Genomic DNA, 26,629 nt, shown 5'->3' with positions numbered 1-26,629 from the left:
TTAAAGTCAGGACAGGTGTGTGCCAGGGCTGTATCCTTTCACCATACCTATTCAATCTGTATGCTGGGCAAATAATACGAGAAGCTGGACTATATGAAGAAGAATGGAGCACCAGGATTGGAGGAAGACTCATTAACAACCTGCTTTATGGAGATGACACAACCTTGCTTGCTGAGAGTGAAGAGGACTTGAAGCACTTACTAATGAAGATTAAAGACCACAGCCTTTTCAGTATGGATTACACCTCAACATAAAGAAAACAAAAATCCTCACAACTGGACTAATAAGCAACATCATGATAAACAGAGAAAAGATTGACGTTGTCAAGGATTTCATTTTACTTGGATTCACAATCAACACCCATGGAAGGAGCAGTCAAGAAATCAAACGACGCATTGCATTGGGCAAATCTGCTGCAAAGGGCCTCTTTAAAATATTGAAGAGCAAAGATGTCACCTTGAAGACTAAGGTGCACCTGACCCAAGCATGGTATTTTCAATCGCATCATATGCATGTGAAAGCTGGACAATGAATCAGGAAGACCAAGGAAGAATTGATGTCTTCGAATTTTGGTACTGGCAAAGAATATTGAATGTACCATGGACTGCCAAAAGAATGAACAGGTCAGTCTTGGAAGAAGTACAACCAGAGTGCTTCTTAGAGGCAAGGATGGCTGGACTGTGTCTTACATAATTTGTTGTCAGGAGGGATCAGTCCCTGGAGAAGGACATCATGCTTGGCAGAGTACAGGGTCAGTGGAAAAGAGGAAGACCCTCAACAAGGTGGATTGACACAGTGGCTGCAACAATGAGCTCAAGGAAAACAACGATTATAAGGATGGTGCAGGACTGGGCAGTTTTTCGCTTTGTTGTGCATAGGGTCGCTATGAGTTGGAATTGACTTGACAGCACCTAACAACAACAAGTCACCAATCTCCTACGTGTCTGTCAGTTTGTCGTACTGTGGGGGCTTGCGTGTAGCTGTGATGCTGGAAGCTATGCCACTGGTATTCAGAAACCAGTAGGGTCACCCGTGGGGGACAGGTTTCAGCTGAGTTCCCAGACTAAGACTATGAAGAAGGACCCGGCAGTCTACTTCTGAAAATAATTAGCCAGTGAAAACCTTATGAATAGCAGCGGGACACTGTCTCAAAAGACGACTGGGGAAGAGGTGCCTCCTCAAAGTAGAGTCGACCTTAATGATGTGGAATAAATCTTCCAGGTTCTTCGTTTGCTGATGTGGCACAACCCAAAATGAGAACAGCTGCAAACATCCATTAATAATCGGAACCTGGAATGTAAGAAGTATGAATCTAGGAAAATTGGAAATCATCATAAATGAAATGGAACACATAAACATCGATATCCTAGGCATTAGTGAGCTGAAATGAACTGGTATTGGCCATTTTGAATCAGACACTCATAGGGTCTACTATGCTGGGAATGACAACTTGAAAAGGAATGACGTTACATTCATTGTCAAAAAGAACATTTCAAGATCTATCCTGAAGTACAGTGCTGTCCACTATAGGATAATATCTATATGCCTACAAAGAAGACCAGTTAATACGACTGTTATTCAAATTCATGCACCAACCACTAAGGATACAGATGAAGAAACTGAAGCTTTTTACCAGCTTCTGCCATCTGAAATTGATCAAACTTGCAATCGGGATGCATGGATAATTACTCGTGATTGGAATGCCAAAGTCGAAGCAAAGAAGAAGGAACGGTAGTTGGAAAATATGGCCTTGGTGGTAGAAACGATGCCAGAGATCGCATGATAGAATTTTGCAAGACCAATGACTTCTTCATTGCAAATACCTTTTTTCACCAACATAAACAGCAATTACACATGTGGACCTGGCCAGATGAAACACACAGGAATCACATTAACTACATCTGTGGAAAGAGATGATGGAAAAGCTCAATATCATCAGTCAGAACAAGGCCAAGGGCCAACTGCGGGACACACCATGAATTGCTCATATGGAAGTTCTAGTTGAAACAGAAGAAAATTAGAACAAGTCCATGAGAGCCAAAGTATGACCTTGAGTATATCCCACCTGAATTTAGAGACCATCTTTTTGCTGAAGATCATTCAAAAGTGGCTGTAACAGTATATCAACAGGGAACTGCCAGAAATTCAAGCTGGGTTCAGAAGAGAATGTGGAACCAGCTATATCATTGCTGATGTTAGATGGATTCTGGCTGAAAGCAGAGAATACCAGAAGGATGTTTACCTGTGTTTTATTGACTATGCAAAGGTATTCGACTGAGTGGATCATAACAAATTATAGAAAACATCAGGCAGAATGGGAATTCCAGAACACTTAATTGTGCTCATGAGGAACCTGTACATAGAGCAAGAGGCAGTTGTTCGGACAGAACAAGGGGATTCTGAGTAGTTTAAAGTCAGGAAAGCTGTGCATCAGGGTTGTATTCTTTCACAATATCTATTCAATCTGTATGCTGAGCAAATAATACGAGAAGCTGGACTATATGAAGAAGAACAGGGCATCAGGATTGGAGGAAGACTCATTAACAACCTGCTTTATGCAGATGATACAACCCTGCTTGCTGAAAGCGAAGAGGACTTGAAGCACTTACCGATGAAGATCAAAGACCACAGCCTTCAGTACGGATTACACCTCAACATAAAGAAAACAAACATCCTCACAACTGGACCAATGAGCAACATCACGATAAATGGAGAAAAGATTGACATTGTCAAGGATTTCGTTTTACTTGGATCCACAATCAACACCCAAGGAAGCAGCAGTCAAGAAATCAAAAGACGCATTGCATTGGGCAAATCTGCTGCAAAAGACCTCCTTAAAGTGTTGAAGTGCAAAGATGTCACCTTGAAGACTAAGGTGCACCTGACCCAAGCCATGGTATTTTCAATCGCATCATATGCATGCAAGAGCTGGACAATGAACAAGGAAGACCGAAGAAGAATTTACAGCTTTGTTGATGAAGAATGTTGAATATGCCATGGACTGACAAAAGAACAAACAAATCTGTCTTGGAAGAAGTACAGCCAGAATGTTCCTTAGAAGCAAGGATGGCGAGACTGCATCTTGCATACTTTGGACATGTTATCAGAAGGGATCAGTCCCTGGAGAAGGACATTATGCTTGGTAAAGTAGACGGTCAGCGAAAGGAGATGGATTGACACAGTGGCTGGAACAATGGCCTCAAGCATGGCAATGATTGTGAGCATGACTCAGGACCTGGCAGTGTTTCGTTCTGTAGTACGTAGGGTCGCTATGAGTCGGAACCAACTCGATGGCACCTAATAACAACAACAACAAGTTATTCCTGGAAAACATAAATCTGGTGCCTGGGTGTTAGTGTTGGTTCTTGATATTTCTCCAGAATCCACTGAAAGTCTAGTTTAAGGGCCAGGGAAGCTAAAAAGAAAGTGATGGAAAGAATTTTGCCCCAAGGAGAATGTATCTATAGGGCCTAGGGATGGGGAGTGGTTTAACCAAGGCCACTGTAGCTGTATAATCTGGGTGAGGCAGGAGCTCTGCAATGTCAGAGAATAATTCTGAGGATTCCTAAAGGCAGTTACAAAAGTAACACTAGTTTTCAAAGATCAGGGAAGGGGAGGGGTTGGCCCATGGGTGAAGATGGGGGGTGGGACTAAACCATCCTCTTTATCAATTTAATATTGCTCATTGCCTTCTGCCTAGTTCTGTCTGCAGTGGCAACTTTCCAGAGGGCCGTCAGAGGCATTATTGCTATTTAATACAATGATTTATTGAGACATACTCTGTGCCAGGCACTATTCATTTCATTTGCATTAACTCATTTAATTCTCATAAGTCTTGAGATAGGTAGCATTATTTTCATCGTCCTGTGGAATTCCTGGAGCCCTGGCTGCACAGTGGTTAAGCATTTGAATGTTAACCAAAAGGTCCGCAGATAGAATCCACCAACCACTCCTTGGAAACCCTGTGGGGCAGTTCTAGTGTGTCTTATGGGGTTGCTATGAGTCGGAATCGACTCGACAGCAATAGATTTGGTTTTGGGGTTTTATGGAGTTTCTAGGGAGTCTCTGGGTGGTGCAAATGGTTAAGCACTTGGCTATTAGCCAAAAGGTTGGCAATTCAAACCCACCCAGAGGTGCCTTGAGAGACAGGCCCGGCAATCTGCTTCTGAAAGGTCATAGCCTTGAAAACCCTGTGGAACAGTTCTACGTTGCATACATGGGGTTGCCATGAGTCACAATCAACTCAACAGCAACTAACAACATGGAGTTTGTAGGTGGTGCAAACAGCTGCTAACAGAAAGGGTGCCAGCTTGCCTGCCTTCTTTACCGTGAGACCAGAAGGACTGGATTTGGTCTAGCTACCATTACCGAACTTTTTGATCAAAGATTCAATGGAAGAAGCCTGATCAGAAGGGGAAAAATGCAGAACAGGCATTGAAACTCTCATGGAATCAAACTATTGCCCTGAGATAATCTTTAAACCTTGAACCAAAAATATCCGGTGAAGCCTTCTTAAAACTAAATAATAATTTAGCTAACTAGTAAAAAATCTCTGCCTTAAGCATTATGCTGTCAGAAGAACTACGTATATGGGATCAAAGTGTCAACAGCAACTCTGAAGATCAATTAGGAACCTTAGGGGGCAGTGAGTATGTTTACGTTAATGGGGGAGGAAGAACTCAGAAAAGGAGGGTGAGAATGTTTGCACAACTCAAAGAATGTAATCGACGTCAATGAATTGTACATGTAGAAACAGTTCAATTGGTTATGTTTTGCTGTGTATATTCTCAACAATGACAATAAAATAAAATTAAAAAAGAGAAAGAAAGGTTGACAGTTTGAGTCCACCTAGAGGCACCCTGGAAGAAAGGCCTGGTGATCTACTTCTGAAAAATCAGCTATTGAAAACCCCGTAGAGTACAGTTCTACTCTGACACACGTGAGGTTGCCATGAGTCAGAATCACTTGACAGCAGCTAGAATTACAGATGGACTTAAAGAAATCAAGGCACAGAGACGCTAAGTGATTTGCCTAAGGACAAACAGCTACCAGGTGGGGTTAGAGCCCTGGCATTGTTTGTACAGAGCAGGTGCTATGATGCCGTCCTGCCCTCTGAGCAGAGTTGGTGTCTACTGCTTGGGAGAAGGAAAAGACGGAGAGCGGGGAGGAGACGTGATTGGAAACACTTGGCCCTCAGCTGATCCTGGAGCCAGATCCACCCCCACATTGTTGCCTCCAAACATTAGCCCATCAGACTTGTGGACTAGAGTGTGGATACTCCACGCCTGCTCGTCACAATCAGGTGACCACGACACATGTGTCTTGAGACAGGTGTCAGAGTCCAGCCCTCGAGTGCTGTTCCACCAACCCCAACTGAGACTGGAGCTCCAAGGGACCCAGCTCTTGCAGGGCTGCCCTGACAACAGGGAGTTGGCTCACACCCCGGCCACTTCTTTCCTCACATCCTGACATCCTGGCCTCAGGGTGGGGAGTTGCGCTTCACGGCTGGCATTTCTGCTGAGGAGGCTGAGGAGGCTGGACTGACAAGCGTAACCAGGTTTCCCCACCTGCTCACCCCTTCTTGGCAGACATGAGAGGCGTCCCATTGTGAGACTTTCCTTCTGGGCATTTGGCGTAAGGGGCCCCTCCCTTGGAGATTGCAGACGCATGCCAAGGCTCCCAGGAAATTGCCAGCTCAAGCTCCCTGACGAGTGGCCAGTTGACTTTTAAAACAGCAGTGCTACTGTCTAAAAGTAAAGTGCCTCTTTTTTCAGGAACACAAGGTGTTCCATAGGTGGGATCAGATTTCCTTCATCCTGCTGGTGCAGGGTTAGGGAAAGCAAGTGAGGATTCTCACACACATTTCACAGAACAGGAAAACTGGACCACCCTTTCACAGAGGGGCTGAGCCTGGGTGGCGCCAGTGGCTTGTCATCGACTCCACAGAATAAAGGCCTGGAGTCTTCTCCCATGAAGATTACAGCCAAGAAAACCCTATGGAGCTGTTCTACTCTACAACACATGGGGTGCTATGAGTAGGACTCAACTCAGAGGAGCTGTTCTACTCTACAACACATGGGGGCGCTATGAGTAGGGCTCGACTCAGTGGCAGTGGGTTTGGTTTTGTTTTTGGCTAATGGCCGAGGGAACTGATAGCTCAAGGGTGGATACAAGACCCACGGCCCATGACCTCTGGGAATACCTATGATGAATGGGCCTACCACTTCCAGGCAGAGCCCTGCTCTCTGAACATCGTGTGTTTTATCTCCTAGTTTGAGGCCAATTTTAAACCTAAATGTGTGAGGGAAAAATCATATTTTTTACCTATTGGGAGTTTAAAAAGCTGGCAAGGATACAAGGGGCCCTTGTTACCTGGCCAGGCTCTTTATCCAGGAAAGGACTCTAGAATAGAAGGGCCCTTTGACTAGGGCTGGCACAGTCCCCAGTGAGTGCTGAAGGAACAGATTTATAAAACCTAAGGACCTCCCGAAGTCATCAAGTCCTACTAGTTAGCCTAAAAACCATCAGTCCTTTCATACTTACCCCTACCTCCACTGGGAGGAAGTTTTCCTCAGAATCCAGATCCCCTTCTTTTCACCTGGGTGTCAAATAGCCCCCATTTGAGAACAGTTAAGGGTGAAGGAAAAATTCTGAATGGTTAATGGTCAGGTGATGGGTGAACAGCATGATGAACGTATTAACCTCACTGAACTGTATGTGTGAAGAATGCTGAAGTAGCAAATGTTTTGTTACTTGTATATTTACCACAATGAAAGCAATGACCAAAAAGAAAACAGCCTCCATTCAAGAAGCAGGCTGCCACCCTCTCTGATCAGGCTTTTTTCACAGTTAGACTGTGAGGTCAGGGATTCCTGAGACTACATGGGAAGGACCTCAGGTTAACCCTGAAATGGCTGTACATTCCTTCCTTGAGCAAATTTTACTAAGTGCCTCCTCTGTCCCTGGCCCTGTCTCTAGGCCCTGGAGATACACTAGTGAACCAACAGACAATTAACCTCACAGAGTCTATCTTCTAACAACAACAACAACAACAACAACAACAACAACAAACCATTGCCATTGAGTCAATTCCGACTCATAGTGACCCTACAGGACAGAGTAGAACTGCCTCATAGAGTTTCCAAGGAGCGCCTGGTAGATTTGAACTGCCGACCTTTTCGTTAGCAGCCGTAGCACTTAACCACTACACCACCAGGGTTTCCGTCTACAGTCTAGTCAATTTAAATGAATAAAATAAAAACATTAAGTATGATATATTAGGAAACTATCATTAAAATGGAGAGAAGGAAAGCAGAGACGGGAGAGAGCCAAGGAGGCCGACACAAGCTCAGGGGGACCCAATTCAGGAGTGGATCTTTGGGTGGGGTTGTCTTCTGGCCTCAATACACTGTTCCTCTCATCACCACCTCCCACCACAGCTAAGCTTTTATCAAGAGCTTCACCTTCCTCCCTTCCTGTGATCCTTTGTTCCTCTCACCTTCTCCACCACCAAAAACTGCACCTCCTCTACCAGTGCCAGGTGCCGTGGAGTCAATTCCAACTCATGGTGACCCTGTGTGTGTCAGAGTAGAATTGTGCTCTCTAGGGTTTTCAATGCTGATTTTTTGGAAGTAGGTCACCAGGCCTTTCTTCCAAGGTGCCTCTGGGTGGACTTGAACCTCCAACCTTTCAGTTAGCAGCCAAGAATGTTAACCAGGGACTCCTTGCCTCCTATACTATGCCACAAATTCTCCTGATTTTCAAGGCCCAGCTCAAGCCCCAGCTCAAGCCCCAGCCTTTCCCTGGCTACTCCGAAGCATGCAGATCCCTCCCTCCCCTGAGCTTCATGAAAACATGAAGCCATACAAGTGCTATTTGATCTTCTGTTGTTCTCTATGTGCTTCTCCTATGTCATTCTCAACTGATTAAACACTGTGACAGAAGGGGAGCGAGATCCCAGCAAATGGCTTTGGATACAGGGCTGTTTGGTACTCATGGTAGGCCTCCCCAGTCAGCCCTCAGCACGATTGGTAATGGCGACTCCAGTTCCACTCCATGAAGCTGCAGCTTTTTCTACTCAGGCTCTGAGCCACATCCCCAATCTCCCTCCACAGAAACTTTACAAAAGCCTATCTGATATGAATTTGTTCAACCTTCCTTCTTATCACCACAAAGTTTAATCTGTATCTTCACCATCTCCCTCCTGTCTAAGAAGAAGAATTATTTCTAATTCTTGCCCACAACTAACTGCTTCATCTATACTTTCCCACTGTGGCCACTCACATCCTCCGAGGTCTTGCTTTCTTAGGACCAGAAATTCTTGTTCATTCTCTTAAAATACTGGTTCCTTCTTCTTAGCATCCAAACAAGTTGAAGTCTCCCCTATTAAAAAAGAAAAAATCTTGATACTTCCTTCTTAAGCTACTACCAAACCATCCCAGAGGGAAAAGTAAGAAACTGGACTCTAGAAACAGATTGCCTATAGTTGAGCTCAGCTCTATTGTTGCTCCCGTGTGGCTTTGAGCAATTTATTTAACTGCTGTAAGCTTTAGTTCCCTTATCTATGAAGTGTGGATAATAATAATAGCCATCTCATAGGAAACTGGTGAGGATTAAATGAATAAATTTTTGTAAAACACAACAGTGCATGGCACATTGTAAGTCCTATGTAAGTGTTGGTTAATTAAAATAAATGATGATTAAATGTTGGCTATTATTTTTCCTTGGTCCTATTTCCTCCTAAGTCTATAAAGCTACCATCTAATCTCTTTATTTCCTTTTACCACCAAACTTCCCACAAGGCTAGTCTATGGTATAGATTCTCTGCTAATCGCCTTCATTTCTTTATGCCTCTTTCAATCCTCAGTCCTCAGCCCACCATCATGTTGAAACTGTTCACATCCAAGTTGCCAATGTCCTCTTAAGCTGCAACCCAAAGCCTCTTTTCATCTCATCTGACTGGTTTTCTGGCAATCCAGCTTCTTGTCAGCGAGCTTCCCTCCATGTACTCCACCCTAAATGTAGACCTCCCTTAGTGATATCTTTGGCCTCTTATGCAACACCCTCTTCCTGGTTGTATCACCCACACTCCTGTCTTCAACTATTACCTACGTGCCACTGATCTTCACACCTATCAGGCCTGACATTTCCCCCGGGCACCAGCCCACGCTCCTGCCGGGCCAGCAAATAGATCCTTCAGCAGACCCATCAGATAGATCTTCAGTTACAGCATGTAAAAAGCCCCACTTATTATTTTTCTTCTCTAATTGTCTCCCTCTTGCACGTCTGCTGCCGGTCTCTGTTTATGGCAGTCAGTTGCAGAAGCCAGAAACCTTAGAGCCTGTGTTGGTCTCCACCTGTCCTGTCTTTGCGTTTCACAGGCCAGTTTCCAGGTCCCTCGGCCCACTCATTTCTCAGAATGATCCTAAGGGCATTATCTGAATAAGTGAGTTAGTAAGTGTTCATTTTCATAAGTCTCCTTTTCCCAGACTGACAAAGTAGACATAGCTGTAAACTGGAAAAACAGCTTTTAGGAGAGAAGACACACATTAGACCCTTTTATCAATTTTTTCCCATAAGTCCAAGTTGCAATTCGGCCAGATTGGATTAAAACGTGTCCTTACAGACTTTCTGGTTTCCTAACATCAGAAAAAAGAGGTACTTCAGGTAACCTCTCCACACTGCAGCGGCCAGGTCTGCTAGTCCTCTGAGGCACGGTGTCCTAAAAGCCACACATTAGGATCACAATCGTGCACGTACACTACGTGCAGTGTCAGTTCTGGCTTCCACAGAGACAGCAAGGCAGAAGGAAGTAATTCTCTATCCAAATCAGGTCGAACAGCAGACAGATTAGACTTCAGCCTGATGATCTTTGAAATGACCAGTTGCCAACCTGATAGAGCCTGGAAGCCCCCTTGAAAAAAGTGAGTGTAGGCTGAGTTCAGAGACTCGGTCCCTGGTTCTCCAGTTCCCACGTGCTATAGCGTCACCATTGGAGCCCTGGTGGCATACAGGTTAAGAGCTACGGCAAGCTACGACTGCTATCCAAAAAGGATGGCAGTTTGAATCCACCAGCTGCTCCGTGGAAACCCTATGGGGCAGTTCTACCTATAGGGTGCTATGAGTCAGAATCGACTTGATGGCAGTGTGTTTGGATTTTTTTTTTTAATTTATAGTGTCACCATCTTCATTGTATCACCTTATTTGATTAAAGTGGTTTAGTAAGTCTTAATTTTCGTGAGTTGTCTTTCCCAGACTAACAAAACAGACATATTTGCCAATTCTTTTAAAGGACTCTTGCAAGGGCTGATGAGATTACGCTTGTAAAGGGCTCTGAGTACCTGCTAAGTAGAATGCTGAACAAACACTGAGTGTAGTCACTGTTTAACTTGACCGGCATTCCTTTTCACAGGCACTCACGAGTAGTGAGGTCATGAGAACTAGGCCTGAAACTGGGACAGTTGTGAGCCATCCAGCCACAAAAGTCAGTGAGTGTTGTGTTACCTAAAAAGGTAGTTAAAAAGGTAGCTCCTGCCGGTCTGCCCTGACAGTTATGACTAAGCTATGCCACATTTAAGTTCAGATCACTAACAGGTCCTGCTCCTGGTGGCTCTGCCTGAGTGGCCATCAGAGGATGTTCAGGCAGTGCCTCAGCCTGGACAGTTGTGTCCCAAGACAGTGGGCAAAAAGGATAGAAGGAACAGAGCTGGCCCCAGCTCCCCGGCAACTTCACGACCCAGGGAATATATAAGAAAGCTTTGTTGCACTAGTTGCAGTGTTTGAATTAAAAAGTGAGGAGGGGCCTCTATGTGGGCTACAGTGGATGAGAAGGCTGGGGGTCAGGGGGACTGGGTCACTCACAGGGAATAATTCATCACAGCCCCAGCCTTCTGTGTGTAGGACTCTGTGGTGTCAGCAACTTCTCTCCAGTGTTTCCCTACTTCCGTGAGCACTGCCCCCCTTCTTTTAACCCACCGCAAGGAACACTAACCTAGAACAATGGTGTCAAAAGAGGCTCTCAAAGCCTCAGTTAGACTTTGGGGTAATGGCCGCCAGAGTGGGCCTGATGCCTACCGCCCAAGAGGGCAACTGGGGGAAGAACCTACAACAGGGAGCAGCAGAAAATGACTTACACATGTCTAGAGTTTTTTACCACTTGCTTTTAGTTGGAAAGGAAAAACTAGCCCATGATTTCAAAACTATCATCATTGTGGTGGCCATAACACAATCGACTGATAGCCCCAGCTTCTGCCCCTCAGGATCCATCCAACCACACTTCCTACAGGCTGCCCCCAGCGATACACGAAGCGCAGATGGAATACTGAGGCAGGCCCATTCTTATGAGAGGCAGGACTCACTCAATAGGTGGCTTTGACTGAATGACGCCCCATCGGCCTGGGCAAACCTTTCGTGGCACTGTGCTACCATTCCCGCTCATCTCTCCTTCTTCACCTCTCCCTGCCCCCCAAATCAGGTATCAGACCTGCAGTGTGGTCTGAAAGCTTTCCTCATCTTCTCCTGCTCCATCCCCCTTTATCCATCACAGGCACCGTCCCCAGTAAATCCTCACGCACATCTAACCCTGCCTTGGCATCTTCTCAGAGGACACGAATCAACACAATTGCCATCTCTAACAATAGGGTATTTGTTGCACTCTCTGTGGAGTGTACCAGACCAGGGCGGAGGGATGAAGAAAAAGTGCACAGAGGTATAGGTCAAGTCCCTCCCTCATGTAGGTGACAGGAGTCCCACGGATACAATGGTGAACGATAACAATATATGCTTCTAACACGATATACTGTAATTGCCTATTTACATGCCTGTTTCTGTACCTCAGATTTAAGTCAAACTCATTGTTAGTTCCCATTAAGTTGGCTCTCACCCATGGTGACCCCAGGTACAAAATAACGAAACGTCACCTCGTCCTGCGCTAGCTTCATGGTCGTTGGTGCCATTGTTGTGGCCAGTGTGTATTTTGAGTGCCTTCCAACCTGGGGGGGTAGCCATGTATAAGTACTGTACCGGACAACATTGTTGTTGTGATCCAAAGAGTTTTCATTGGCTAAATAATTAGGGGATTATAAAATTAAAGTTTTAGGTCACAACCAGCAATCCTTCAAAATGAAATAGTAGAGTGCAGCGCACATAATAAACAGAATGTTGTGAAGCTTTCATTTCAGTTATATATACGTACAAACACAAACATGTAAATATGTAATGGATTATGATGTAAAATACATTTCTTACTGGATCACCATGGAAAGCTTTGTAAGCTACATGTTCCTTACAACAATCAATTATACAAGATCAAAGGGACAACACGTGCCCAAAAGCAAAGAGGAGAAGACAGGAAGGGGTGGAGAATCTGGACGAAGGGAAACAGGGAGCCCAGGGCGGAAATGGGGAGAGTGCTGACACACTGAGGGGAATGCAGCCAACGCCATGGAACACTGTATGTACAAACTATCGAACAAGAAACTAATTTGCTCTACAAAATTTCACCTAAAGCACATTAAAATCTTTTAAAAATTAAAAAAAATAAAAATAACAACTTTGAAAGCTACTGAACTAGACCATGGGCTTCTCGAGGTCAGGGACAGTGTCCTTTTTAATGGCTATATCCTTAGTGACTAATTATATTGTGGGGACTCAATCCATGTTAGCTGAGAGTACTGAGTCAGAAAAAGAGGGGGTCACTTCACAGAGATGCGAAACCCTGAGTTGGGCCTTGAGAAAAAGGTACCATTACCCATTGCCACTGTCGAGTCGATTCCAACTCATAGCGACCCTATAGCACAGAGTAGAACATCCCCCATAGGGTTTCCAAGGCTGTAAATCGTTATGGAAGCAGATTGCCACATCTTTCTGCCACAGAGTGGCTGGTGGGTTCAAACTGCCAGTCTTTCAGTTAGCAGCTGAGAACCACTTCGCCACCAGGACTCCTGAGAAAAAAGCAGGGTTTAGAAAAGTAGATAAGAAAAAGAGGAGCAGACAGGTGAATTATGTGACAAAGTATCAAAGATCAGGACCAGGACACTCGTGATAAATTAGGGAGCAGCGACTGGGCTGCTCAAGGGCCTTAATGGTCATCAGCACGGCAAGAAATAAGGGAGGAAGAAGTTGGCCAGAAATGGATACCAAAATGGCCAACAGGCCTCTCCAAGCATAATTTGCAGCAATGATAAGGTGATAATAATGATAATTAAAAATTCATACCCAGCATTTATACAAGGCATAGTTCAAAGATCTTAAAGCATATTACAAATGCTGTGTTATTAATCTCAGTAATCCTGTGAAGCAGGACAGGGAAGCTATCATCATCCTCACACAGGTGGTGAAACCAAGCTAGCCAGAGTGTGTGTCTGGATACTATATCCCTATCAGGAGCCAGCAGGGGTTCTTGGTCTGAAATGCTGCTACCTCTTATAGGGCCAATCTTCATAGTTAGTGTGGAGAGAAAAAAAAAAAAAAACCCAAACAAACCAGTTGCTGTCAAGCCCATTGCAACTCATTGTGACCCCATTTGTTGCAGTGTAGAATTGTGTTCCATATGGTTTTCAAAACTGTAACTTTCAGAAGCAAATCAGTAGGCTGTTCTTCTGAGGCACCTCTTGGTGGGTTCAAATCGTCAACCTTTCAGTTAGTACTGGAGTGCTTAACTGTGTGTCCTAGCCAGGGACTTCTTATGTAGCAGGAGGGTCCCAATTTCCATTCTGTATAACTCTGTAGATGTTTATCTCTTCCAGGCAAATACAAGTGACCCGACTGAAAGCTGCCTCAACTTGTGTCCCTTGGTAAGGTGTAACATAGATCTTTCTTGTTGTTGCCCAAGATGAAGTCTTTGTGTCTAAAGGTAACAGAGCCGGATGACACATGAGTCTTCAAGTGAGTTTCTAGTCTAATAAAGGTTCCTTCTCTTATCCACTGGATTCTTCTGTCTTTGAATTCCACCAGTTTCTCTCTTTTTGTGCTGTAATCTCAGACCTCGATTACCAAATCTAGTGGAGGCAACTGAATGGCCCACAGACCTACACAACTGCCAGTGATTGCCTTTGGTTCTTCGCTACCCCCGTAGCATACTGGCCTCCTACCCAAGGTTTTCTTAGGGACTATTTTACTCACCTTGAAGGAAGATATGAGAACCAGTTAAAGTTTCTTCTGTTTTGTCTTGAGCTGGGTTGAGTGGCAGTCCCTCCCCACCCGCCTTTGGTCCCTTCAGGGTCACCTTGTACTTGCCAAGAGATTTCTTATCACATTGTACCTCTTCCTGCTTTGTAAGGCTGATCGATTTTCCTTTCATTGATTGGATGCAGAGCTCTATTGTGTCAGGTTCATTTGGGTTAAGTCAACAAGATGTGTAACATCGTGATTGGCTAGGGCTTGTACTCTATTTCCTAGTTGTTCCTAAGCCAAGCTGGCCATGCTTAATGCAAAGAGGCAGCATAACGTATTAGGAAGAGCAGGTCCTCTGGAGCCCTGGAGACCTGGGTTTCCAGTTCAGCCATGCCTACCAGCTGTGTAACCATGAATTCGGCCTTTAGGTAATATCTTCAACTCTCAGTACGCTGCTTTAGTCTTTCTCTACAGCGCCTAACAGAGTGTTAGATGCAAAGCACATGTCCAGTTATTGTGTATTGACTTGACTGAACCTGCCTATGGGTCATCGCAGCGAGTTTAAAGCTTCTGCTGCCAAACTGTAGCTAAGTCAGAGCCATTAGTGAGGAAAAGTGACACTGACCATAAGAATAGTTTCTGTACCAGTTGAACATTAGTTGACACTTCCTTTCCTTTTCCAATTCTCCCCTAACATAAAGACCTCCCCCTACCCGTTAGAACACTCTCTGAAGCTGAATTGTCTTAGAGCCTGGTGTGGTATACGAAGACGGGTTACATGTCTCAGGGAAATCCTTGAATATTGCATCAGAGCCCAGCTCTTCCCTTATGACACTTAGTGACTGCCCTGGGAAGAAATGGAAAATCAAAGCATCTCTCTCAACATCCGTATTATAAAGCCTAGGGCCAAGTGAGATGGTCCTTAGGCGCCATGAACCATCTGGTTACTTAGATGGGGAGCAGTGGTAGAAGGCAATGCAGGGCCCTCTGACAACTGCAAGGATGACAGCGTGGCTCCTCCTGTCCTCACCAGCTCTCCCATCACTTCTCTACGTAGATCCCAAGATCCAGAGTACTGAACTACTTGCACTTTCCTGAAAGTGCCTCCTTTTTCTTGCCTCTGGATATTGTATATGCTATTATTCTGTCTTCCTGGAATGCCCTTCCCACAGCCGATGTTTTGGATTGAACTGTGTCTCCCCAAAGTGTGTGCCAACTTGGCTAGGCCATAATTTCCAGTATTGTGTGGTTACCCACCATTTTGTGATCTGATGTGATTATCCTATGTGTTGTAAATCCTAACCTCTAAGCCCTGGTGGCACAGTGGTTAAGAGCTCAGCTGCTAACCATAAAGTTTGGCAGTTCAGATCCACCAATCACTCCTTGGAAACCCTATGGGGCAGTTCTACTCCGTCCTGTAGGGTGGCTATGAGTTGGAATCGACTTGACGGCAACAGGCTTGGTTTGTTTTGGTTATGATGTTAATAAGGCAGGATTAGACAGTTATGTTAATGAGGCAGGACTAAATCTACAGGATTAGGTTGTGTCTTAGTCATCTAGTGCTGCTATAACACAAATACTGCAAGTGGATGGCTTTAACAAAGAGAAATTTATTCTTCACGGTAAAATAGGCTAAAAGTCCAAATTCCAGGTGTCAGCTCCAGGGGAAGGCTCTGCCTCTCTCTGTCAGTCTTCTCATCAATCTTCCCCTAGATTAGGAGCTTCTCCATGCAGAGACCCCAGGTCCAAAGGACACATTCTGCTCCTGCCACTGCTTTCTTGGTGGTTGAGGTCCCCAACTCTCTGCTTGCTTCATTTTCCTTTTATGTCTTGTAAAATAAAAAGTGGTGCAGGCCACACCCCAGGGAAACCCCCTTTACATTGGCTCAGGGATGTGACCTGGGCAAGGATGTTACATCCCACCCGAATCCTCTTTAACCACAGGCACAGATGATGATTTATAACACACAGGAAAATCAAAACGTGGAGGACAACCACACAGTACTGGGGATCAGGGCCTAAACGAGTTGACACATAGTTGGGAGACACAATTCAATCCATGACGTATTGTATCTCGAGTCAATCTCTTTTGAAATGTAGAAGAGAGGAGAGAGCAGAGAGACAAGGGAAACTCATTACCACCAAGCAAGAACAGCCAGAAGCAGAGCACATCCTTTGGACCCAGCGTCCCTGCACTGAGAAGCTCTTAGACCATGGAAAGTTTGATGACAAGGATCTTCCCCCAGAACCAACACAGAGAGAAAGTCTTCCCCTGGAGCTGGTGCTCTGAATTCAGACTTTTAGCCTCCTAGACTGTGAGAGAATAAATTTCTGTTTGTTAAAGCCATCCACTTGTGGTATTTCTGTTATAGCAGCACTAGATAGCTAAGACACCTGACTTCCTATTACTTATCCTGGGCTCAGCCTGGAATCAGTTCTCCTCCTCCTATAAGTCTCCTTCCTCCCCACCCCTCGTGTTCACGCCTCCTATCCTCATACTTCACATTTGATATTATAATTGTTAATTAGGACGATGGTGATACTGATAACATAGATATCACCTACTGAGTGCTTACTGTGTTCCAGGTAATATATTTTATGCTATTAATTCTCATACCATCCTGTGAAGTAGAACTATTAATCCCATTTTATGGATTTGGAAAGTGAAGGTTAGAAAGGCTAAATAATTTGCCCATGTTTATACAGCTAGTAAGTTGCAGGGTCAGGCTTAGAAAACAGGCCTGTCTGACTAGGCAGTGATTTTCACCACTACATCAGGCAGCCTCCCACTGGGCTGGGCACAACTTGAAGGCAGGGGCCACACCTCTCATCTCCTCATCTCCAGTGTCTAGCACAGTGCCTGGAATGCAGTAGCTGGTAGTAAGTGCCCAAAATGTGTTTGGTCAATCAATGAATGAATGACGATGAATTGTTATCATAAACAAAAAACCAAATTGATTGCCATCCAGTCGATTCTGACTCAATGCGACCCTATAGGACAGAGTGGAACTGCCCCAAAGGGTTTCCGAGGAGTAGCTGGTGGATTCAAACTGCTGACCTTTTGGTTAGCAGCCAATGTCTTAACCACTGCACAACTAGGGCTCCATATCGTGATAATTTCAAAATATATTTCTTGGTTCTATATACCCATTTGAAAGAATAAGTTAAGCTTGAAGTAAAAAGATACTTCAAAGGCAGCAGCAAGAGATTATTGTATAACTTGGCTATGAATACATCAGATATGATTGGACTGGGCTGAGTTACAGGGAGAGACAGCCATATAAAGCAGGCCAAGCATCCCAATGAAGAAATGGACTCAGATATTGTATTTACTCCCAGAAACTCCCACAAAGGGTTTAACAGAGTTTAATGTTCTGCTGAGGCAGGGCATTGGACACCTGGCTTGGCCTTGTTTGCACAACAAACACGTGGTCTCGGGTTTGACTAGGCTTCTCAGCCAGACAGGGATGTCTTGTAAAGCAGGTATGGGCTCAGCACAAGTTTGAAGCAGTTTCTCTCTTGGGGTGGGAGGAAAGAACAGGTCACTCTTGATAGAAAACAGACTGCTAGAGCTTTAAGAATGCTCTCTTTGGTGCAGTCCTTCCCTGTTAAGTTTGTAGTAATTAGTTACAGCAGCAATGGGAAACTAATACATTACATACTCACATCTAGTTTGCTTCTTGGCCAGTGGGGTTGGTGGCATGGAATTCTGGTAATTTATTCTTATATTGACATGGATAATACATGTGAAAGTATCTTTACTTTTGTAAAGGGCAAACATAACTATTGTTATAGTCACACACTTATTTTTTTTAGAGAAACGCCCTAAAAATCTATGATAGTGGCAATTTCATGTGATTGTATAAGAATCTAAGGAGCCCTGGTGGTGCAGTGGTTAAAGCGCTTCGGCTGCAAACTGGAAGGTCAGCATTTCGAAGCCACCAGCCGATCCACCACAGAAAGATGTGTCAGTCTGCTTCGTAAAGATTTACAGCCTTGGAAACCCTATGGGGTATTTCTCCTCTGTCCTATAGGGTTGCTATGAGTTGGAATCAACCCAGTGGCAGTGGGTTTGGTTTTTTCGTTTTGGTACATGAATTTGGAGACTTGACTACCAACCATTTTCCAGCTCCTACCTATTACAAAAATCTTGAGGAATTTGCTTGACCTTTTTAAATTTCAGATTTCTTTGTTTATGAAATGGGGTTATATCTAATCTACCTACCTCACTAGATGGTAGAGAGGATCATCAAATGAGACAGAGACTTTAAAGTGCAGCCACCATCTTATCCCCTTACCCAGTTATCAGCATTGCAAGGCCACTTCCCATCTTCCAGTCCAAGGACAGGGTGTTCAGAGAAAGAAGAGGAGGCTGACTGGCTGTGGCAAATCCCTGTGAAGACAGAAGGGGAGGAGGAAGATAATGTGCTTTCACTGGCTCGCTATTCCCAAACCTGGGTCTCAGAGGAACACTAGCGTTTGTTACAAATGACGTGTGTTAACATGGCATATTTCACTGCTTCGGCCTAGAACACCATACATTTATTGCCTACCTCATGAAAATAATTCTGGGTTTAATCCCCGTCCCTCCCCTTCCTACCAGAAAGAAAAAGAAGCACTTTCCCCCAACCTAGGTTTGAAAACTCCAGGGAAATTTTCAGAATGCTCCAACCCAGATCATGAGCTCACATGGGGCAAATTAGGAGGTGGAGGTCAGGTCCTATTCAGACCACGTGGGGCCAGCTGCAAGGTGGGGGAGTTCAGTTCCCCTAAGAGAATGCCATTTCCAGAAGAAAGAAGAGGTTATGGTCAGAAAAAAATAATCAAAGTCTACACCATAAGTGCATGTCTCAGCCATTTAGTGCTGCTGTAACAAATACCACAAGCAGATGGCTTTAACAAACATTTATTCTCTCACGGTCTAGGAGGCTAGAAGTACAAATTCAGGGCATCAACTCCAGGGGAAGGCTTTCTCTGGAGGAAGGTTCTTGTCATCAATCTTCCCCTGGACTAGGAGCTTCTCAGCACAGGAACCCCTGTCCAAAGGACGAGCTCTGCTCCAGAAACTGATTTCTTGGTGGTATGAGGTCCCCACACTCCGCTTGCTTCCCTTTCCTTTTATCTCTTGTAAGATAAAATGTGGTGCAAGCCACACTCCAGGGAAACTCCCTTTACCTTGGACCAGGGATGTGACCTTAGTAAGGGTGTTACAATCCCACCCTAGTCCTCTTTAACATAAAATTACAATCACAAAATGGAGGCCAACCACAGAGTACTGGGAATCATGGCCTAACCAAGTTGACACATATTTTGGGGGGACACAATTCAATCCATGACAGTGTAGCAACCCAATTTACAGGTGAGGAAAGTGAGGCACAGAGGCATTAGAAAATTGATACATAGTCTCCATGAGGCAGAACTGCCAACCTCAGGGTTAAATTCCCCCAGCTGTTGTTAGAAATGGAGGTAGGTTTGCTGTTCTCAGATTTTATCCTTTGTAAACTAATTGCATTTTGTGACTAGGGGCTTGTTCTGGGTTCTCCTCTAGAGTCAGCTTCTCTCTTATCCATTTAAAGTAGTAGGAAAATACTCATAACAAATTTATCTTGGGTCAGCAAGACTGTGCTTGCTCTAGGCCTACCCTTCGCTGGATTATTCCTGGTGATCTCAGAGAGCTCCACCTGCAGAGTCATCATGAGCAAGCCAGCAAATAGGAAACTTCAGCTCCACCGGGTCTGCTGACACAAGCCTTAGAGCCATCATTTCAGCCTTCACGATTGATTTAAAGTGAGGACTTGCTTCCTCTCTAGCCCAGAGGAAGAATATAGGCTTCAAGCACTGTAGTGGGTAGACATCACACGTTCCATTTGTGTCTCTCAGCTTTAAATATTTTAAAGGTATTAGCGTATTTCACACAGCTTAAGGATATTTTCCTCATTAATGAAAGGCATTTGCTAAAGTAATTTTGTTGTTGTTGTTAAATATACAAGGATTTTATTTGGGGAATCACCTGTAGTAGAAAATGGGGAGGGAGCCAGAAAAGGCTGGGAAAGATATCAGCTCAGGAAGCACGCCTTACCTCAGGTAGGGCAAGAGAGAAGGAAGGTTGGGTGGAAGCATCCTAGATTGCCATGTAGTCTAAGAAAGGCTCAGCAAGGCTGTTGGGGAGTTCTTGAGCCAAAGTGGCCATCAGAAGATTCCCGCGTCTCCCAGATATGAGCCTGTCTTAGTGTCCCTGCTGCACTTGGTCCTTGGCTGCGAACAGTCAGCAGAAGCATCGCCTAGGAAGAAATGTGATGATGGATTTCAGAGCACAGGAACTGGGTCCTTGGTCCATTATGCTCCCTGTAGTTGGAGGTCTGGTAGACACTTTCTCACTGGCCGCCACAAGGATGGAAGAAAATTAAGCCAGCTGAACAAAGAGAATCCTGATTGCCCCTCCTGGGCACTCTAGAGACTTACTGTTGTTGTTAGTTGCCATGGGCTACTTCAGTTCCTCTAAAAATCTCAGATCCAAGAGTGGCAGGGACAGATTACCCGACAAACAAGGCATGCTCGGGCTCACTTGTACTCATCTACCAACCTGCAGTGACAGCTTCATCTGTCCCTCACCACATCTCTGATATGGTGAAATCCTTGTGAAACTGTGCACCACAGATTAGCAAACTGACACATTAAGCCTACTCAGATCTACCTACTGGGCAATCTGCCCTTGCTGAGTGGGGATGGAAGGGTCCCAGCTGTGCAGTGGGCTTCATCTCTGTTACTCCCTTCTCTGCCCCAATTTTTTTTGTTTTGCCAATTTGACATTTTTGTTATTTTTTATTGTACTTTAGATGAAGATTTACAGAGCAAATTAGTTTCTCCTTAAACAATTAATACACATATCGTTTTGTGACGTTGGTTGCCAGCCCCATCACGTGTCAACACTCTCTCCTTCTCGAACTTGGGTTCCCAATTACCAGCTTTCCTGTCCCCTCTTGCCTTCTCATCCTTGCCCCTGGCTGGTGTGCCCATTTTGTCTCCTTTTGTTTTATGTGCCAGTCTAATCTTTGGCTGAAGGGTGAACGTCAGGAGTGTAAAGTAATTATTGATAATTTGAAGTAAAGCAGAACATAGTAATTATCATTACAGGCAGTGATCTTGGAAATATGTACACACAGAAGGAAGTGGGAGTCCCTAGGTGGCACAGACAGCTAAGCACTCAGCTGCTAACTGAAAGCTTGTCAGTTCAAACCTACCCAGAGGTGCCTGGTGATCTACTAAAGGTCACAGACATTGAAAACTCTATGTGCAATTCTTCCGTGAAACACATGGCATCACCATGAGTCAGAATCAACCCCATGGCAACTGGTAGAAGGAAATAAACATAGGCCTAAAGAGTATTATTTATGGATCAGACCGGAGGTGGAGCCAAGATGGCAGAATAGACAGACGCTTCCATTGAGCCCTCTTTACAACAAAGACCCAAAAAAAAAACAAGTAAAACGAGTATATTTGTGACGAGCTGGGAGCCCTGAGCATCAAAGGCAAGCTTAGACAACGAACTGAGGGGCAGGGGCAGGGGAAGCAGAGAGGAGTTACTGGACCTGAATCGCGGGGAGCCATCAGGCACCATTCCCGGAGCAGCGGCTGCAGTGGTGGCAGGCTGGTTCTAGCGTGGGGCCACAGTTTCCTCAGAGAGAAGCAGCCAGCCACGCAGCCTACTCACACCTCCGGAACCTAAGGAGAATGGTGCTTTCAGCAAAAGCTAAGGACTTGTGTATGTTTTACTGTGCCCCCCCCAACCCACCTTCAGCGGCTGAATCCCTAGGCCTGAGACAGACCCTGGTGAGCACCTGGAGCTGTCCTCCCAGCCTTGGGGAAGGAAAAAAGTTGCAACTGGAGGGGAAAGACAATTTGCTAGCTCCATTAACTGGGGGAGCTCAGGAAAGAAGCAGCTCCTATCCAGGCATAAACCATCCATGGACCTGGAGCACCTTGCCCTTCTGCATGGACCTGTGTGGGCCTATTTCGGGAGAACAGGCCCTTGCTGGCAAACTCCAACCATGTCAGCTGTGCAGTTGAGAGGTGGGCGTTTGATGTTTGACATTGCTTTGCCTATTAAACAAGGTCCTCACCTACCCACAGCAGGGACCTAAGGACTGGTAGCTCTACTCAGGTCACCCAGCCACCCGGGACAGGGGTCCAAATATAACTGGTACCTCCCAGTCCTTACAACCAAAAACTTTGGGTGCCCATGGTCCCTCTGCAGAACCTACCCACCAGCATGCTCTGGGGAACAGAGACACGTTTTCCTCAGAGACACTTGGGGGTCGGTTTTCAGCCCCCTGCCTTGTTCAGAGCGTGACCCCCGCTGCAATCAGATACAAGTATATACACCAATCACCCCTGCCCGTCTAAGACTGTAGGACAGAGCCTGTACCAAACACTTGATATCAGCTACCTGGAAACCTGAGCTGAATTCACACAAGAAAACTGAATGGACTCCTAGACTGATATACCTGATAACAGGTCCAGCCAGCTGGGGACAGGACACCAGAGCTCCAAAGGTGAAAATAATCAAGCTAGCTCACTCAAGCAACCCATGGGGTATAACAAAACAAAACAAAGTGAGCAGCTACAACACAGTAAGCAAGCATAAACTAATACAATAACTTCTAGATGGCTCGGAGAAAACAGTCAATATCAAGTCACATAAAGAAACAGACCATGATCACCTCAACAGGCTCTCAAAACAAAGAATCCAGGGATCTTCTAGATGAAAGTACATTCCTGAAATTACAAGATGCAGAATACAAAAGTTTAATATACGGAACCCTTCAAGACATCAGGAAGGAAATGAGGCGATACGCAGAACAAGCCAAGGAACACACAGATAAAGCAATCAAAGAAATTAGAAAGATTATTCAGGAACAAAATGAAAAGTTTAATAAGCTGGAAAAATCCATAGACAGACAGCAATCAGAAATTCAGAAGATTAACAATAAAATTACAGAATTAGTAAGAAAGTCAGAGGAGCAGAATTGAGCAAGTAGAAGCTAGAATTTTTGAATTCGAAGATAAATCACTTGGCACTAATATATTTGAAGAAAAATCAGATAAAAGAATTTTAAAACATGAAGAAACCTTAAGAATTATGTGAGACTCTATCAAGAGAAATAACCTACGAGCGATTGGAGTACCAGATCAGGGAGGGATAACAGAAAATACAGAGAAAATTGTTGAGGATTTGTTGGCAGAAAACTTCCCTGATATTGTGAAAGATGAGACGATATCTATCCAAGATGCTCATCGAACTCCACATAAGATAGATGTTAGAAGAAAGTCACCGAGATATATTATAATCAGGCTTGCCAAAACCAAAGGTAGACAATTATAAGAGCAGTGAGGGGTAAAAGAAAAGTCACCTACAAAGGAGAGCCAATAAGAATAAGCTCAGACTACTCAGCAGAAACCATGCAGGCAAGAAGGCAATGGGATGACATATTTAAAAAATTGAAGGAAAAAAATTGCCTGCCAAGAATCATATATCCAGCAAAACTGTCCCTTAAATATGAAGGTGAAATTAAGACATTTCCAGATAAACACAAGTTTAGGGAATCATAAAAACCAAACCAAAACTACAAGAAATACTAAAGGGAGTTCTTTGGTTAGAAAATCAATAATATCAGGTATCAACCCAAGACTAGAACACTGGGCAGAGCAATCAGAAGTCAACCCAGACAGGGAAATCCAAAAAAAAAAAAAAAAAGCAAGATTTAAAAAAAAAAAAAGCCCAAAACAGGGTAACAGCGATGTTATTATATAAGACAACATCAAAATAATAAACAGGGACTAAGAAATGTAATCATACACCTTCCATATGGATGGGAAGAGAAGGTGATACAAAGAAATAAAAGTTAGTTCTAAATTTAGAAAAATAGGTGTAAATAAAAAGGTAACCACAAAGGAGACAAACTATCCTACTCAACAAAATAAAATACGAGGAAAAAATATGGACTCAGCAGAAACAAAATCAACAACAACAAATATAAGGAAAGGACAATATATAAAGAAAATCTACTCAGCACATAAAATCAAATGGGAAAAAGAAACTGTCAACACACAAAAAAAGACATCAAAATGATAGTACTAAATTCATACCTATCCATAATTACCATGAATGTAAATGGACTCAATGCACCAATAAAGAGACAGAGAGTGGCAGAATGGATTCAAAAACAAGATCCATCTATATGCTGCCTACAAGAGACACACCTTAGACTTAGAGACACAAACAAACTAAAACTCAAAGGATGGAAAGAAATATATCAAGCAGACAACAATCAAAAAAGAGCAGGAGTGCCAATATTAATTTCTGACAAAATAGACTTTAAAGTTAAATCCATCGGAAAGGATAAGGAAGGACACTCTATAATGATTAAAGGGACAATACACCAAGAGGATATAACCATATTAAATATTTATGCACCCAATGACAGGGCTGCGAGATACATAAAACAAACTCTATCAGCATTGAAAAGTGAGATAGACAGCTCCACAATAATAGTAGGAGACTTCAACATACCACTTTCGGTGAAGAACAGGACATCCAGAAAGAAACTCAATAAAGACACGGAAGATCTAAATGCCACAATCAAGCAACTTGACCTCATAGACATATACAGAACACTGCACCCAACAGCAACCAACTACACTTTCTTTTCTAGTGCTCATGGAGCATTCTCTAGAATAGACCACATATTAGGTCATAAAGCAAGCCTTAGCTTTATGGCTAAGACAAAGTTCAACACTTATTCATGATAAAAACTCTCAGCAAAATAGGAATAGAAGGAAAATTCCTCTGGATTATAGAAGACATTAAGGATGGAATAAAGAAATTCATAGAATCTAATGAGAATGAAAACACTTCCTATCAGAACCTCTGGGACACAGCAAAAGTGGTGCTCAGAGGCCAATTTATATCAATAAATGCACACATCCAAAAAGAAGAAAGGGCCAAAATCAAAAAATTATCCCTACAACTTGAACAAATAGAAAGAGAGCAACAAAAGAAACCCACAGGCACCAGAAGAAAGCACACAATAAAAATTAGAGCTGAACTAAATGAAATAGAAAACAGAAAAACAATTGAAAGAATTAACAAGACCAAAAGCTGTTTTTTTTTTAAAAATCAACAAAATTGATAAACCACTGGCCAAACTGACAAAAGAAAAACAGGAGAGGAAGCAAATAACCCGAATAAGAAATGAGATGGGTGATATTACAACAGACCCAACTGAAATTACAAGAATCAAATCAGATTACTATGAAAAACTATACTCAAACAAATTTGCAAACCTAGAAGAAATGGACGAATTCCTAGAAACACACTACCTACCTAAACTAACACAGACAGAGGTAGTGCAACTAAATAGACCCATAACAAAAGAAGACATTGAAAAGGTAATCAAAAAACTCCCAACAAAACAAAAAGCCCTGGCCCAGACGGCTTCACTGCAGAGTTCTACCAAACTTTCCGAGAAGAGTTAACACCACTGCTACTAAGGGTATTTAAAAGGACGGAATACTATCAAACTCTTTCTATGAAGCCACCATATCCCTGATACCAAAACCAGGTAAAGACACCACAAGAAAAGAAAATTATAGACCTATATTCCTCATGAATGTAGATGCAAAAATCCTCAACAAAATTCTAGCCAATAGAATTCAACAACATATCAAAACAATAATTCACCATGACCAAGTGGGATTCATACCAGGTATGCAGGGATGGTTCAACATTAGAAAAACAATTAACATAATCCATCATATAAATAAAACAAAAGACATGAATCACATGATTTTATCAATTGATGCAGAAAAGGCATTTGACAAAGTTCAACACTTATTCATGAAAAAACTCTCAGCAAAATAGGAATAGAAGGAAAATTCCTCAACATAATAAAGGGCATTTATACAAAGCCAACGGCCAACATCATCCTAAATGGAGAGAGCCTGAAAGCATTCCCATTGAGATCGGGAACCAGACAAGGATGCCCTTTATCACCACTCTTATTCAACATTGTGCTGGAGGTCCCAGCCAGAGCAATTAGGCTAGATAAAGAAATAAAGGGCATTCAGATTGGCAAGGAAGAAGTAAAAGTATCTCTATTTGCAGATGACATGATCTTATACACAGAAAACCCTGAAGAATCCTCCAGAAAACTACTGAAACTAATAGAAGAGTTCAGCAGAGTATCGGGATACAAGATAAACATACAAAAATCAGTTGGATTCCTCTACACCAACAAAAAGAACATCAAAGAGGAAATCACCAAATCAATGCCATTTACAGTAGCCCCCAAGAAGACAAAATACTTAGGAATAAACCTTAGCAGAGATGTAAAAGACTTATACAAAGAAAACTACAGTACGCTTCTGCAAGAAACCAAAAGAGACTTACATAAGTGGAAGAACATACCTTGCTCGTGGGTAGGAAGACTTAACATTATAAAAATCTGTATTCTACCAA

The 26,629-nt window shown here is 43.6% G+C and overlaps 1 long non-coding RNA gene across 5 annotated transcripts in view; it reads right to left on the bottom strand.

The window, feature by feature from the left end:
• LOC135230829 (uncharacterized) overlaps positions 1 to 26,629 on the bottom strand; it is a 76,948-nt gene that overhangs the window by 23,507 nt on the left and 26,812 nt on the right. For 3 of the 5 annotated variants that reach the window (XR_010321598.1, XR_010321597.1, XR_010321600.1), the window contains 3 exons: positions 20,192 to 20,393; positions 18,411 to 18,505; positions 8,284 to 8,382 (listed from right to left, as the gene is read on the bottom strand). This is a non-coding gene — a long non-coding RNA (uncharacterized LOC135230829). Of the gene's footprint in view, positions 1 to 8,283; positions 8,383 to 12,748; positions 12,942 to 18,410; positions 18,506 to 20,191; positions 20,394 to 26,629 lie in introns of all 5 variants that reach the window. The other 2 variants (XR_010321599.1, XR_010321601.1) reach the window with 2 other exon arrangements.

Source organism: Loxodonta africana, chromosome 3 (genome assembly GCF_030014295.1).
Source record: "Loxodonta africana isolate mLoxAfr1 chromosome 3, mLoxAfr1.hap2, whole genome shotgun sequence".
Classification (NCBI taxonomy): Eukaryota; Metazoa; Chordata; class Mammalia; order Proboscidea; family Elephantidae; genus Loxodonta; species Loxodonta africana.
Note: the sequence above shows the minus strand (reverse complement) of the source record. Positions and strands in the feature narration are given on the sequence as shown.